Source organism: Brachyhypopomus gauderio, chromosome 11 (genome assembly GCF_052324685.1).
Source record: "Brachyhypopomus gauderio isolate BG-103 chromosome 11, BGAUD_0.2, whole genome shotgun sequence".
NCBI classification, from domain to species: Eukaryota; Metazoa; Chordata; class Actinopteri; order Gymnotiformes; family Hypopomidae; genus Brachyhypopomus; species Brachyhypopomus gauderio.
In genome coordinates, this window is record NC_135221.1 from 3,366,650 (window position 1) to 3,380,521 (window position 13,872).

Sequence of the window (13,872 nt, forward strand, 5' to 3'; positions counted from 1 at the left end):
CATTCAAAACGAACACAATCAGCTGTTCATGAAACTAATTGCAGCAGCCTTGTGAAAGTGTGTGTGTGTGTGTGTGTGTGTGTGTGTGTGTGTGTGTGTGTGTGTGTGTGTGTGTGTGTGTGTGTGTGTGTGTGTGTGAGAGAGAGAGAGAGAGAGAGAGAGAGAGAGAGAGAGAGAGAGAAGGAGGGAGAGAGAGAGAGAGAGAGAGAGAGAGAGAGAGAGAAGGAGGGTCCCTTTTGGTGATGTTTGTCACACCCATTTAAGCCGCGGCTTCTTGGGAAATGGACAAACTGAAAGAATAAACTGTTATTGTTAACTGAGCATGTGCACACCCCCCCCCCAGTGCTCCCATCAGTGGAAATTCATCAAAGGACACATGAGCTCATGGTGTGAATTAAATCACGGTGTAGTGAGACTTGCTTTGAGCACCTTCTCCTTCTCTCTGTCCACCACAGATGCAGGTGGTCCAAACGGGAGCTGACAAGATCATCTCCCTGACATCTCCATGTTGTCATGATACCTACAGTATGTGTTGTTGAGAGGTGTGTGTGTGTGTGTGTGTGTGTGTGTGTAGGTATGTATCAAACAAAGTGGTCCTTTTGAGGCCTCAACAAAGAGAAGAAGGTACAGAGAGAGTCAGATGGTATCACAGCAAGTCAGAGGGAGTCACGGTGGGGGGGCGTCTAAAGGAGTAGAGGGAGCTGGAGAGCTGCAGAGGGACTCATGGGACATGAGAGGGAGTCAGAGGGAGAAGAAGAACGAGGGGGCATAGGAGTCAGAGTCAGGCAGTCAGGGGGAGTCATTGGGAGTCATTGTGAGTCAGGGGGAGTCATTGGGAGTCATTGTGAGTCATTGTGAGTCAGGGGGAGTCATTGTGAGTCATTGTGAGTCAGGGGGAGTCATCGTGAGTCATTGTGAGTCAGGGGGAGTCATTGGGAGCCATTTGGTGTCATTGGGAGTCATTGGGAGACAGGGGGAGTCATTGGGAGTCATTGGGAGTCAGGGGGTGACATTGGGAGTCAGGGGGAGACAGTGGGAGTCTTTGTGAGTCAAGGGGAGTCATTGGGAGTCATTGGGTGTCATTGGAAGTCATTGTGAGTCAGGGGGAGTCATTGGGAGTCATTTGGTGTCATTGAGAGTCATTGGGAGTCAAGGGGAGTCATTGGGAGTCATTGTGAGTCAGGGGGAGTCATTGGGAGTCAGGGGGAGCCATTGGGAGTCAGGGGGAGACATTGGGAGTCAGGGGGAGACATTGGGAGACATTGTGAGTCAGGGGGAGTCATTGGGAGTCAGGGGGAGACATTGGAAGACATTGGGAGTCAGGGGGAGACATTGGGAGTCAGGGGGAGACATTGGGAGACATTGTGAGTCAGGGGGAGTCAGGGGGAGCCATTGGGAGTCAGGGGAGACATTGGGAGTCAGGGGGAGACATTGGGAGACATTGGGAGTCAGGGGGAGACATTGGGAGTCAGATGACCTGACAAAATTCTCTTGCTTCAGGCTTTGCTATTGATCCTGGCATGTCAGACACTTTGATAAGACACAGCAGAATCCAGTACAACCCCCCCCCCCCCCCCATCATATCTATCAGACACAGAGGCAAGACATAACAATCTCTCTCTCTCTCTCTCTCTCTCATACTCTCATACTATCTTTCTCTCTCTCTCTATCTCTCTCACCACACTCCTCCACACACATACACACACATACACACACAGTCTTAGCATGCCTGAGGTTTTCGCTGTGTGACATACACACTGGCATACACTGAAGGTGACATTTTTGACAATTCTAACATAATTATTCATTTATCTGTGCTTGGATCTCAGTGATGCAAGATAGAGAAACATGCTAAAAGAGGAAGAATCAAAGCAGATGCGGATGACACTGCCTCTCAACTTCCAGCCCAAGCGTTGTCGCTTTGGAGATACGTGGACCCCCTCACCTTTGAGAGTCAATCACTGCCTAAACTGATCAACGTTTCAGAGCAAAAAGTATTTTTTTTGTAGTAGTAGTCTTTTTTTTGTTTCAGAAAGTATGTAATATCACAGGTCATACCAGCAACAATGAAAGTGAACTTTTAATTCCCCAAAACACCAAGAAGAAGTGCAGGAATTCAGTTGTAGTTTTAAGGATTTAAGAACTTCAGTAAATGCTTCAGTACGGTGGACTGTCAGATGGAGTCAGGCTCTTACAGGATCCTGTCTCCCCCCCCCGCCCCCCGTCCCCCGGGGGTGTTTGATGCCACCTTCCTATCGTCTACACTCCTCTCTCTCCACCTTAAATGGGTTAAGAGTCCATGTCTTTCTTCTTCTCTTTTGTGTGCTTTAGTAAATGGTCCTACACTGCCTGTTTTTCATCCCCCTCTTTAAGAATCACACCACATTGGATAAGAACACTTCCCTTCGCCAGACTCCTCCCCTTATCTACACCCCACCACAAAGATGCCATCCGTTAATTTGCACACACGCACACACGTGTGTGTGTGTGTGTGTGTATGTGTGCGCGCGCGCGTGGGCCGTTTTTATCTCTCCGTTTCCTTTATCAGAAATTGGCAGCGCTATCTGTGATCCCGCCGCATCCTTTAACCGCCTGCCTCTGATTACGCCTCGCATCGCCATGGAGACGGAGGGGCACTGGAAACGGAGAACAATGGCGGTGAATGGCGTCGGAGGAATCGCTACGGCGAGCGCATCCGTACCGCAGACGGGCTGATCCCGCATCTGGCCCACCGATTAGCTCCACACAACATCACGAGACATGATGGAGATCAGTGTGGCAGTCCTCCCACTGACGCGGGCTTTGAGGTGGAGTATCGCAGTATAGCAGTACCGGAGTATCTGGATCAGAGTGTTTTGGGGAGTCTCGATGGGACTGGGACAACAAACTAAATGGGCCATCAGATCTAACGGGCCAACCAGGCTACTCTGGTTTGGGTTTTTGTTGTGATTGTTGTTAGTTTGTTTGCTTTTTAAAAAAAACTTTCATAAAATGATAATCACTGAAAACGCCTCACCTTGAAATGAGGAAGTTTGATATAATGATGTCCTTTTCAAAGATTCTGAGCAGCAATTTTTTTTTTTTAAGATTAAAGTCGCGGAGACAAAAGTGGATTGTAACAGAAAGGGAGGAGACATGTCAGTCAGAGCAACGACTGATCATGAACTTCCAGCAGCCATTACAGTAGACTGCAAAGGAGCGGACGTGGAGATACGTGTTGAAACACACCGATCCTCTGACAGTTCAATTAATTGAAAGTGAGACATGCAGTTAACAGGGCTGCTGAAGCCACAGACAGCTGTGGTTGGAACTGAAGATCATTATGGCACAAACCGCTTTCTTCTTCAGTAGAAACATGGGGTAAGAGGAAGAGCTGGCACTAATTTACCACTGGTGAAAGGGTGAATACCCCAGGCTGGGGCGATCTGAACCAACCCCATAACCCTGCTGTGCGTGTGTGTGTGTGTGTGTGTGTGTGGGGGGGTGGGTGTGTGTGTGTTTGTCAGACTGCTCCTGGCTCACAAATAAGCACCTATTGGAGTGACTCTCACAATCTGCAAAAAGTGGAGAATCTGTGATATGATTAAATTCGTTGGCAGACACAGAACCTCTGGGAGTTCGTCCATCCACGTCTGCTTCTTTACACCACTGTCCATGAAAGATGTTCTTTTAAAATGTCCCTTAGCAAGACGAGCAACGAGGAAGTGAGAAAGCGTCCCTCTCATCCCGTCTGCAGTGCGTCCCCATCCACATCTGCACATTCCTGAGTCCCCAGACTGTGGCGCTAACTGACATTTTTCATATGAAAAAATATTTAAAGTAACTGTATTGTATTGTGTGCTAGCCTCCACACCTCTGTCTAAACCATGTTTAATTATTTACAGACTCTCTGAATTATTTACAGAAACCACATGGCCCTCTGAGGCTGCCCACATGTAAGAGGCCTTTATTTTTTTTGCCTTAAGTACTGAAATATACAGCGCACTCAGATGCATGATCACACACCTTATGCCAATTAATCTCTTCTAAATCTGTTCTTTTTATCTTTCATTTGTGAAAGAAGAAAGCAAAGAAAGAGCAGAGTGACAGGAAAATATTGCCTTTTTTCTTTTCTTTGGGGCTGGGATGATATGATCGGAGCGAGCTGCAACGTGCTTATTGTTCCCAGGATTATTACGGGCAGACAGAATTAGAGCTGGTCATCGACTCACGCTCGCACCGAGAGGAAGATGACGGCCGGGAGAAAGCTGCTCGAATCGATCTCCTGTGGCAAAAAAGACACAACAGAGACATAAACAGATTAGACTTGGCAGAGAGAAAGGACATATGTCTTCATTTCAAATTGACCCTTGACCCATGGCCCCAGCCCCAGCGCACATACTCCGACGTACGCTCGGCGTGCTGGATTGATCCCTGATGGATTTCAGCTAAAGCCCCGGGGGCCCGGGCAGGTTCATTCGGACACTAACATCCCCACACGTGACCCCTCTCACTTTTATAGCTCTTATTGTCGCCTTCATATTTCCACAGTGGTTGTTAGTACCTGGTGGCTCTCCCCACAGCCCGGGCGGACGGAGGGGACCCACGCACAGCCTTGAGGAGCGCTTCACAATTTATTGGCACAGAGACGGCATACGGACAGCAGCGGCATCGGGGCTGACAAAAGAGATCCAATATTGCAGCTCGGCCACGATTATCTGGGAAGTTGTGAAAGTGTGTCCGCGGGATAGATAAACGTAATCTATCTGGCAACAACAGATTTATCTTCCTCATCTATTTGAAAGGTGTGTGAGTGAAATAATCCAACACACACACACACACACACACACACACACACACACACACACACAAACATGCACACAACCATGATTTCATCATTCAATCACATTTTCTCTTCCAGCACAGCACCTGACACGCATTGTGGATAAATTATTGCTTGTTATATGAAGATGGGCAAGAGGGAGGAATGAATTATTTATGGTCCTGAAGAGGTTTGAGTCTGGGATATTATTTATTTTGTATATTATTTATTTTGCAGAGCAAGTGTTGCACATTTTCCTTCAGCTACTGGCCTATTCTGATAAACAATCAACAAGCTTTTAAAAGCCTCCTCAGCACAATAAAGTATCCATGAAAACCCGAGTGGCTACTGTAGAGAGCCACACACACACACACACACACACACACACACACACACACACACATAGTTCCAGGTGACACACCTCCATGCGCTTGGCCCTTGTTTTCTGGTCAATCATAAATCATTTGCAGGTCATTTCAAAGTCTCGGCCATGTGAGTAAGCAGAGAGTAAAAGAAAAGCCTCATAATCACAGCCCTGTCATGGAGGGAAGGGGAGGGGCCAAGGGCAACTCAACCAATCAGCCTTCTCCATTAATGCCTGTAGTCTGTGTGCAGCCACAGAGATCGTTCCTATTATCATAGAGAGAGAGAGAGGGATGGGAGAGAGAGAGAGAGAGAGAGAGACCAAGAGAGGAAGACCGAGAGAGGAAGAGAGAGAGAGACTGAGAATGAGAGAGAGAGAGAGAGAGGAGACAGAGCTAAGAGAGATACCAGCTAGCATGGCAGAGCATGTGTTCAGACTAAGGTTGAGACGTATCTGCCTCTGATCAACAAACAGAGCCAGTAGTTCTACACCAGCCCCACGTACATTAAATGTGCTACACCACCTCCACCTTTAAATGTGCTACACCACCCCCACCTCCTTCAAATGTGCTACACCACCTCCACCTTTAAATGTGCTACACCACCCCCACCTCCTTTAAATGTGCTACACCACCCCCACCTCCTTCAAATGTGCTACACCAGCCCCACATACATTAAATGTGCTACAACACCCACCTCCTTCAAATGTGCTACACCACCTCCACCTATAAATGTGCTACACCACCCCCACCTCCTTTAAATGTGCTACACCACCCCCACCTCCTTTAAATGTGCTACACCACCCCCACCTCCTTCAAATGTGCTACACCACCCCCACCTCCTTTAAATGTGCTACACCACCCCCACCTCCTTCAAATGTGCTACACCACCCCCACCTCATTTAAATGTGCTACACCACCCCCACCTCCTTCAAATGTGCTACACCACCCCCACCTCCTTTAAATGTGCTACACCACCCCCACCTCCTTCAAATGTGCTACACCACCCCCACCTTTAAATGTGCTACACCACCCCCACCTCCTTTAAATGTGCTACACCACCCCCACCTTTAAATGTGCTACACCACCCCCACCTCCTTCAAATGTGCTACACCACCTCCACCTTTAAATGTGCTACACCACCCCCACCTCTTTCAAATGTGCTACACCACCCCCACATCCTTTAAATGTGCTACACCACCCCCACCTTTAAATGTGCTACACCACCCCACCTCCTTCAAATGTGCTACACCACCTCCACCTTTAAATGTGCTACACCACCCCCACCTCCTTCAAATGTGCTACACCACCCCCACCTTTAAATGTGCTACACCACCCCACCTCCTTTAAATGTGCTACACCACCTCCACCTTTAAATGTGCTACACCACCCCACCTCCTTTAAATGTGCTACACCACCCCCACCTTTAAATGTGCTACACCACCCCCACCTTCTTTAAATGTGCTACACCACCCCCACCTTTAAATGTGCTACACCACACCCACTTCCTTTAAATGTGCTACACCACCCCACCTCCTTTAAATGTCCTACACCACCCCCACTTCCTTTAAATGTGCTACACCACCCCCACCTTTAAATGTGCTACACCACCCCACCTCCTTTAAATGTCCTACACCACCCCCACCTTCTTTAAATGTGCTACACCACCCCCACTTCCTTTAAATGTGCTACACCACCTCCACCTCCTTTAAATGTCCTACACCACCCCCACCTCATTTAAATGTCCTACACCACCTCCACCTCCTTTAAATGTCCTACACCACCCCCACCTCATTTAAATGTCCTACACCACCTCCACCTCCTTTAAATGTCCTACACCACCCCCACCTCATTTAAATGTGCTACACCACCTCCACCTTTAAATGTGCTACACCACCCCCACCTCCTTTAAATGTCCTACACCACCCCCACCTTCAAATGTGCTACACCACCTCCACCTCCTTTAAATGTCCTACACCACCCCCACCTCCTTTAAATGTGCTACACCACCCCCACCTCCTTTAAATGTCCTACACCAGCCCCACCTCCTTCAAATGTGCTACACCACCCCCACCTTTAAATGTTGGCATGACAGTGGAGACTGATGTACACCTTACATCCAAAAGCAGCTTTGAAGTCAAGGTAACTTTATTGGCATGACTATACCAGGTACAATTTTGCTAAAGGAAGTAATTATAGAAGATAGTCACTCTCTCTCTCTCTCTCTCTCTCTCTCTCTCTCTCTCTCTCTCCACATTGGCCTTGCCTGTTTGTATGTTTGTATGTGAAGAGGAAGCTAACAGACAGACAGTGGTATGACAGAGAACACAAGAACCTCTCGGTGTGACTCATTTTAAACCCTTATATCAGTCTTCTTAATTAGAAAATCGCTCCTCTCTGCTTTACTAAACGTGTTGGTGTAGGAAGCTCCACCCTATTATCATGCCAGACATCATGTGGGGGGTGTTTCTCTTGGGGGGGGGGGGGTGTTTCTCTTTCATGTCTTCATGCAGTTCAGAAGTTCTGAATTCACCATCAATCTCTCATTTGGACAAGGATCTTCTTAGAGCAACTTTTCTTTACTCCTCCAACCTCTTTTTTGTCTCACTCTCTCTTTCTTTCTGTTTCTTTAAAAACAGGGCAGCTGTAGATGGCCATAAATAAAGTTCAAAAACAGCTCACTTCTGAATGTAGGGACAAATAAGAAAATCAAATTAATAGATTAGGGAATTTTTTGATTTAATGTTCATAGAATAATGTAGATCTGATACACATCTGTAGTTGTTATATATATTTTCCAGAGCCAGAAAGAAAAGGAATATGCATTATTAATGTCTTGAACTATTTCAAAGAACGTTTCTCTTATTGATTTCTATTTTGGGCAATAAAAGAGAAGACTTGTTTCATCTTCTCTGTCCATTACACTACAGATCACTGACCACCACTCCACTGCCCTTAGCTGAAGACCGTGGTCATTTACTCTGTGACTATCGTGTTTAAATGAGACATCCTTTGATTTCTCTTGCATGTTTAGACAGTATGAGTTTTAAGTATTAGTAGCATTTATTCTGAAATGTATAGGCCTACCCAACTTCTGATTTTATTATATTGTATTTTTTTCAATGTCAGGGTATGCTGGCAGGTCTTTCTTCTTCCTTGCTGAGGAAGACCATGGCGTGTGAAGACGTCTAGCCTGCGTGATGAGACGCAGTGTGGCCTCTCTGAGTGGGCGGTCCGAGCGAGGCAGGGCTATTAGGCAGTGTGCAGACATGTGGGTTGACTTGTCAGAACGCATCTCTACTCTTCTGAGTGATAGCCAGACCGCTATTGATCTCTTTTGTATGTCAGTGTTCCTACTGTATTTTTTTTCAGCTAGTATTTTATCCAAGGTTTTGAAAACCAGATTGAAATTTAGTACTAATATTTCACACCCATTGTAATAATATTAATAATTATGACAAAAAAATGTAACTAATTCTGAATGGAATACATTCAGTGTGTGTGTGTGTGTGTGTGTGTGTGTGTGTGTGTGTGTGTGTGTGTGTGAACTACCCACTGTCCCTCACGCTGTGGTAGTCAGATCTGTATCACTCAAGTAAAATGCTGCCATCTTTCTATTCTAATAAGGAGGGCAGGGTGTCAGTTTTAGACAGGCATCTCTCTGGACAGCCATTATTTCTTCAGCTGGTCTGGATGGCCAGGTTATGTTCACTGAGTCTGGAAATTGTCCAGACTCTGGTTCTGTGTTTCACTGTGAGCAGGTCTTCTGCAACAGTGTACTGGCATTTTAGGGCCAGATAGCAGTGCATTTTCCTTTGGGCTTGTGTTTTTGTTCCAGTGCGTGATCTTGTTTTGCTTTTGAAGTGTTATAATTTGGTTTGGCCTGATTGTTTGTATTTCAGACGTGACCTGAGGTGGGACAGTGTTGGTGTTTGTCGCTGAACTCGGTGTCAGGCTCACCAGTGCGAGACAGCCCACCTCTCTGCTCAGCTCCTGACCGTGTAGACCTTTATAACAGCGGTGGTGTCACCACCAGAAAACGTTCAAACGAAGACGTTAACGCAATGAACGAAAACGAAACTGAACAAGTGCACTACCAAGAACAAAAGAATCCGAGCTAACTCAGGAACCATTTCTACCGAAACAAAGGGCCCGCAAAAGGCAGACCATAATAACCGAAACCCCCCGGGTGGCGTGGTGAATGAAGCACAGCACGCAGCACCTGAGGGAGGTGTAGCAAGAAATTATAACAAATGCAGGTGTAACACAAGATGGAGCACAAGGAAACACCACATGCAAAACCATAAGCATAATGGCGCCTACCAGCAGGGGGTGCACTGACTGCTGGGTTAAAGTTTCCTGTTGAAACATTTCTCTCTTTCTGTGGGTACTGCTCTTTCTCTTTCTCTCTATGTATTTCTCTCTCTGACTTTCTCTCTCTCTGTCTCTGAATTTCTCACCATCTCTCTCATGATGTTTCTCTCTCTCTCTCTCTCTCTCTCTCTCTGGGTATCTCTCTTTTGTCATTTCTTGGTATTTCTCTCCTTTCTAAATGTTCTACTGTGCTGTTTGCATTCTGTGACAGTATCAGGCTGTCAGAAGCGTGCACTCACGAACCGCTGTTTTACTGACCGTGACCCACTGACAGCTGCAAACACAGAGGATGGATATCTCAGCCGGACAGGTCAAGCTCAGTGCCTGATTCAGATAGTATAAGGGCTGGCCATATATCTCTCTCTCCTCTCTCTCTCTCTCTCTCTCTCTCTCCCTCTTACTCCCTCTCTCTATCTCCCATTCTCAACCTCTCTTTTTCATATGTTCTACTGATGTGCAGTATGTTTAAAAGTGTGTGTGTATGATGTATGAATGAATATGGACCTGTGTTTATGTGGTTTAGGTTTTTGAAACGATTGCTTTTATACGATGTGGACCTCTAATGGTACTACCACACATGTATAGATTCAAAATGAAGTTCAAACTGACTCTTCTGGTATAAAAGAGAAAACCCCAAGCTTGCCGAAATTGTACAATTTATGCTGATAGGAAGTGTTACACGAGTTCACTGAGAATAAAATGGAAAAGTAATTTGTTGAGTTTAAAGTCTAAGAAAGTCTTGTGTTGGTCTGAAGTGGCACAGTTTGTCAGTGTGGGACACTATGAGGGCTGTGAACCTTTCTCAGCCGCAAACCAGACACAAACATCCACATCAGACCTCTCCAAAGAACACAGGCTCGCTTTGGAATATCTGGGCAGCTTCACTTCCTAATACTGTTGTTGCCACGTTACTGTTGAGGTTGGTGTTGCTATGGGCGGCCCATCACGAAATCTCTGCCTTGTTAAAGAAGCTCACAACATTAGAACAGTAACAGATCTAATCCCTAATCTAATTACCGAGACACGTTGATTTGTCAAGAGCGGACAGTCTAAAACTCATGCATGTATTCAGCGGAATAATGAAAACACAAATGAATTCACTTTCAGTTATGGAGTGAAGGAAGTCTCAGTGGATATTCCCATGAAGTTAATATCCCACAGACCAGGGAGGCTTTGAGAAAAGTGGGGTAATGGTAATTGCTGTGAACTGGGGCCGAGTGTCCGTCGGGCCCCGCTCACAAAGATCCGGCTAATTGGTTGAGATGGAGGTGATTGCTTTAGTGAAGAATTAGATCTGACCTTAGCTCCAGACAGTTTATTAATAAATTACTCTTTAGAAATTATATTTATTAATGTTCAGAAGTCTGTAATTTCAGCCTACTGTGTTTTGTTTATGCTGATTTTTTAAAATCATATTCATATGAGCATTAAATTCCTAAAAGGACTAAAAGTTCATGTTATTGTATAATAACATGTAGAAAGATTTATTCCTGCAGCACTATACATACTCAAAATCTAATTATATCTATTGATATTCATTATATCCAATTATCTCTATTTATTGCGTATTAACACATTCACTGGCATATTATACTATAAAGTACATTAATCTTACCATTTTAAAATACCATAATTTTGTGATTGTGGTATCTAGAGTTGAATGCCATGATCTTTTAAAGGTCTTTTACGCTAACTTTTTAATGATTGAATTTTGGTATATCAAGCAGTTCACAATCACAGAGCATGAAGGGACTGGCTGTGACATTTTGCAGTCTCATCAGAAACTCTGCAGCCTTTTTGCTGATCTCACAGAAAAACACTGACAGCAGCTCTTAGTCGTTTCCCAGATTGAACGTTTTTCATTTCATTGTTCCTCACCGGGGGAAGTGTAAACCAAACAGTCGATACAGTACTGTCAGTTGTTCACTTGCTGTGTGCTTGTGATGGCACAGGTAACCCGGTTAAGCAGGTGAGGACCCGCCCTGTGGTGCTGGGGAGACAATGACCACACACACAGCCTGAGGCCACAGTCAACCTGACTCTTCCCTTCAGCTAAGGCTAAGCTTACAGGGGCCAGAACGCTTATTTAATGGGTTAATGAAATTGCTTTTAAAAGATTAAAACCACGTTTCAGTTTGATGTCCCCAGAGCAAATTATATTCATTAGTTTTATTTATTTAACTACACTTTTTCCTTGTTCACTGCTTGAACATTTCAGTTCTAGAAAGCATAAAGGGGTAAATAAATTTGCTTAATGTTGCAAAATTGGAACTTCAGTATAAAGCATTTCCGACAAGCAATGATTACAATTTTGATGTAACTTGTTTGTTTGCATATTTTGCCATTTGAATGTTTTCTACTCCTATATCCCTCTGACTCTACTACTACACTTACACTTACTAGTACTAGTAATAGTTATTATTACTGCACCTACTACCACCAGCACACTTACTACTACTAGTAATACTACACTTACTACTACTACCCTACTATTACAATTACACTTACTACTATAATTACACATAGTACTACTACTTACTACAATACTTACTACTACTGCACTTGCTACTACTGCACTTGCTACTACTGCACTCACTACACTTACTACTACAATTACACTTACAACTACTAGTAATACTACATTTACTACTACTACTACTCTACTATCACTACTACAATTACACGTACTACTACTACAATTACACGTACTACTACTAGTAATACTACACTTACTACTACTCTATTATTACTACTACACTTACTACTACAATTACACTTACTACTATTAATAAAACTACACTTACTACTACTACTCTACTATTACTACTACTTACTACTACAATTACACATAGTACTACTACACTTACTACTACAATTACACGTAGTACTACTACACTTACAATACTTACTACTACTGCACTTGCTACTACTGCACTCACTACACTTACTACTACAATTACACTTACTACTACTAGTAATACTACACTTACCACTACTACTCTACTATTACTACTACACTTACTACTACAATTACACTTACTACTACTAGTAATACTACACTTACTACTACTACTCTACTATTACTACTACACTTACTACTACAATTACACTTACTGCTACTAGTAAGACTACACTTACTACTACAACTCTACTATTACTACTACACTTACTACAATTACACTTACTACTATTAGTAGTACTACACTTACTACTACTACTCTACTATTACTACTACAATTACATGTACTACTACTACACTTACTATTACAATTACACATGCTACTACTACACTTACTACTACAATTACACTTACTACTATTAATAATACTACACTTAACTACTACTACTATTAATAACACTACTGCTACTACTATTACTGTTTATTGTTATTTTAATGTGAGTTGTAAGGTGACCTTGAGTGACTTGAAAGGCGCCATTAAATAAAATGTATTATTTATTATTATTATTATTACTACTCTACTATTACTACTACTTACTACTACAATTACACATATTACTACTACACTTACTACTACAATTACATGTACTACTACTACACTTACTACTACTGCACTTGCTACTACTGCACTCACTAATAGTACACTTACTACTACAATTAAACGTACTACTACTACGATTACAGTTACTACTACTACACTTACTACAACAATACTACTACCACACTTGCTACTACTGCACTTACTTCCACACATACACTTACTACTACTACTACTATACTACTAAATTTACTAGTTCTATTACTACTACAAATACTACTATTTTTACTATTACACCTACTACACTTACTAATACTAGTATTACACTTACTACTGCTGCTACTACTACTAATACTACTACTACTACTACTACTTTATTACTACAACTATTACAATTACTACTACTACTACTGCTACTACTCTATTACTACAACTACTACTATTATTACTACAATTGCTGCTACTACTCTATTATTACTACTACAATTACTTCTATAACTACTCTATTACTACAACTACTACAATTACTACTACTGCTACTCTATAACTACAACTACTACTATTACTACTATAACTACTACTACTACTACTACTACTACTACTACTGCAACTACTACAAAATAGTTTAAAGTAAAATACTGTAAAGGAGAAAACAAACCACGAAACAGTAAAATCCTACAGATCAAAGATTGAATGAATGAAGGTCAACCCACCCTAATTACATGTAATATTAACTGTGTTACGAGAGAGTGTGTGTTATGTGAGATGAGGAGGTTGTTTGGAGAGAATGTACCAGTTCCTCTGTTTTCTAGGTAGTAGAGCATTGTGGGAAATATCC

At 43.3% G+C, this 13,872-nt stretch overlaps 1 long non-coding RNA gene across 1 annotated transcript in view; it reads right to left on the reverse strand.

The window, feature by feature from the left end:
• Nucleotides 1–3,914: 3,914 nt before the first annotated feature.
• Nucleotides 3,915–13,872, reverse strand: part of LOC143527593 (uncharacterized) — a 30,773-nt gene continuing 20,815 nt past the window's right edge. The window contains exon 3 of the long non-coding RNA XR_013134189.1: nt 3,915–4,264. This is a non-coding gene — a long non-coding RNA (uncharacterized LOC143527593). The remainder of the gene's footprint in view (nt 4,265–13,872) is intronic.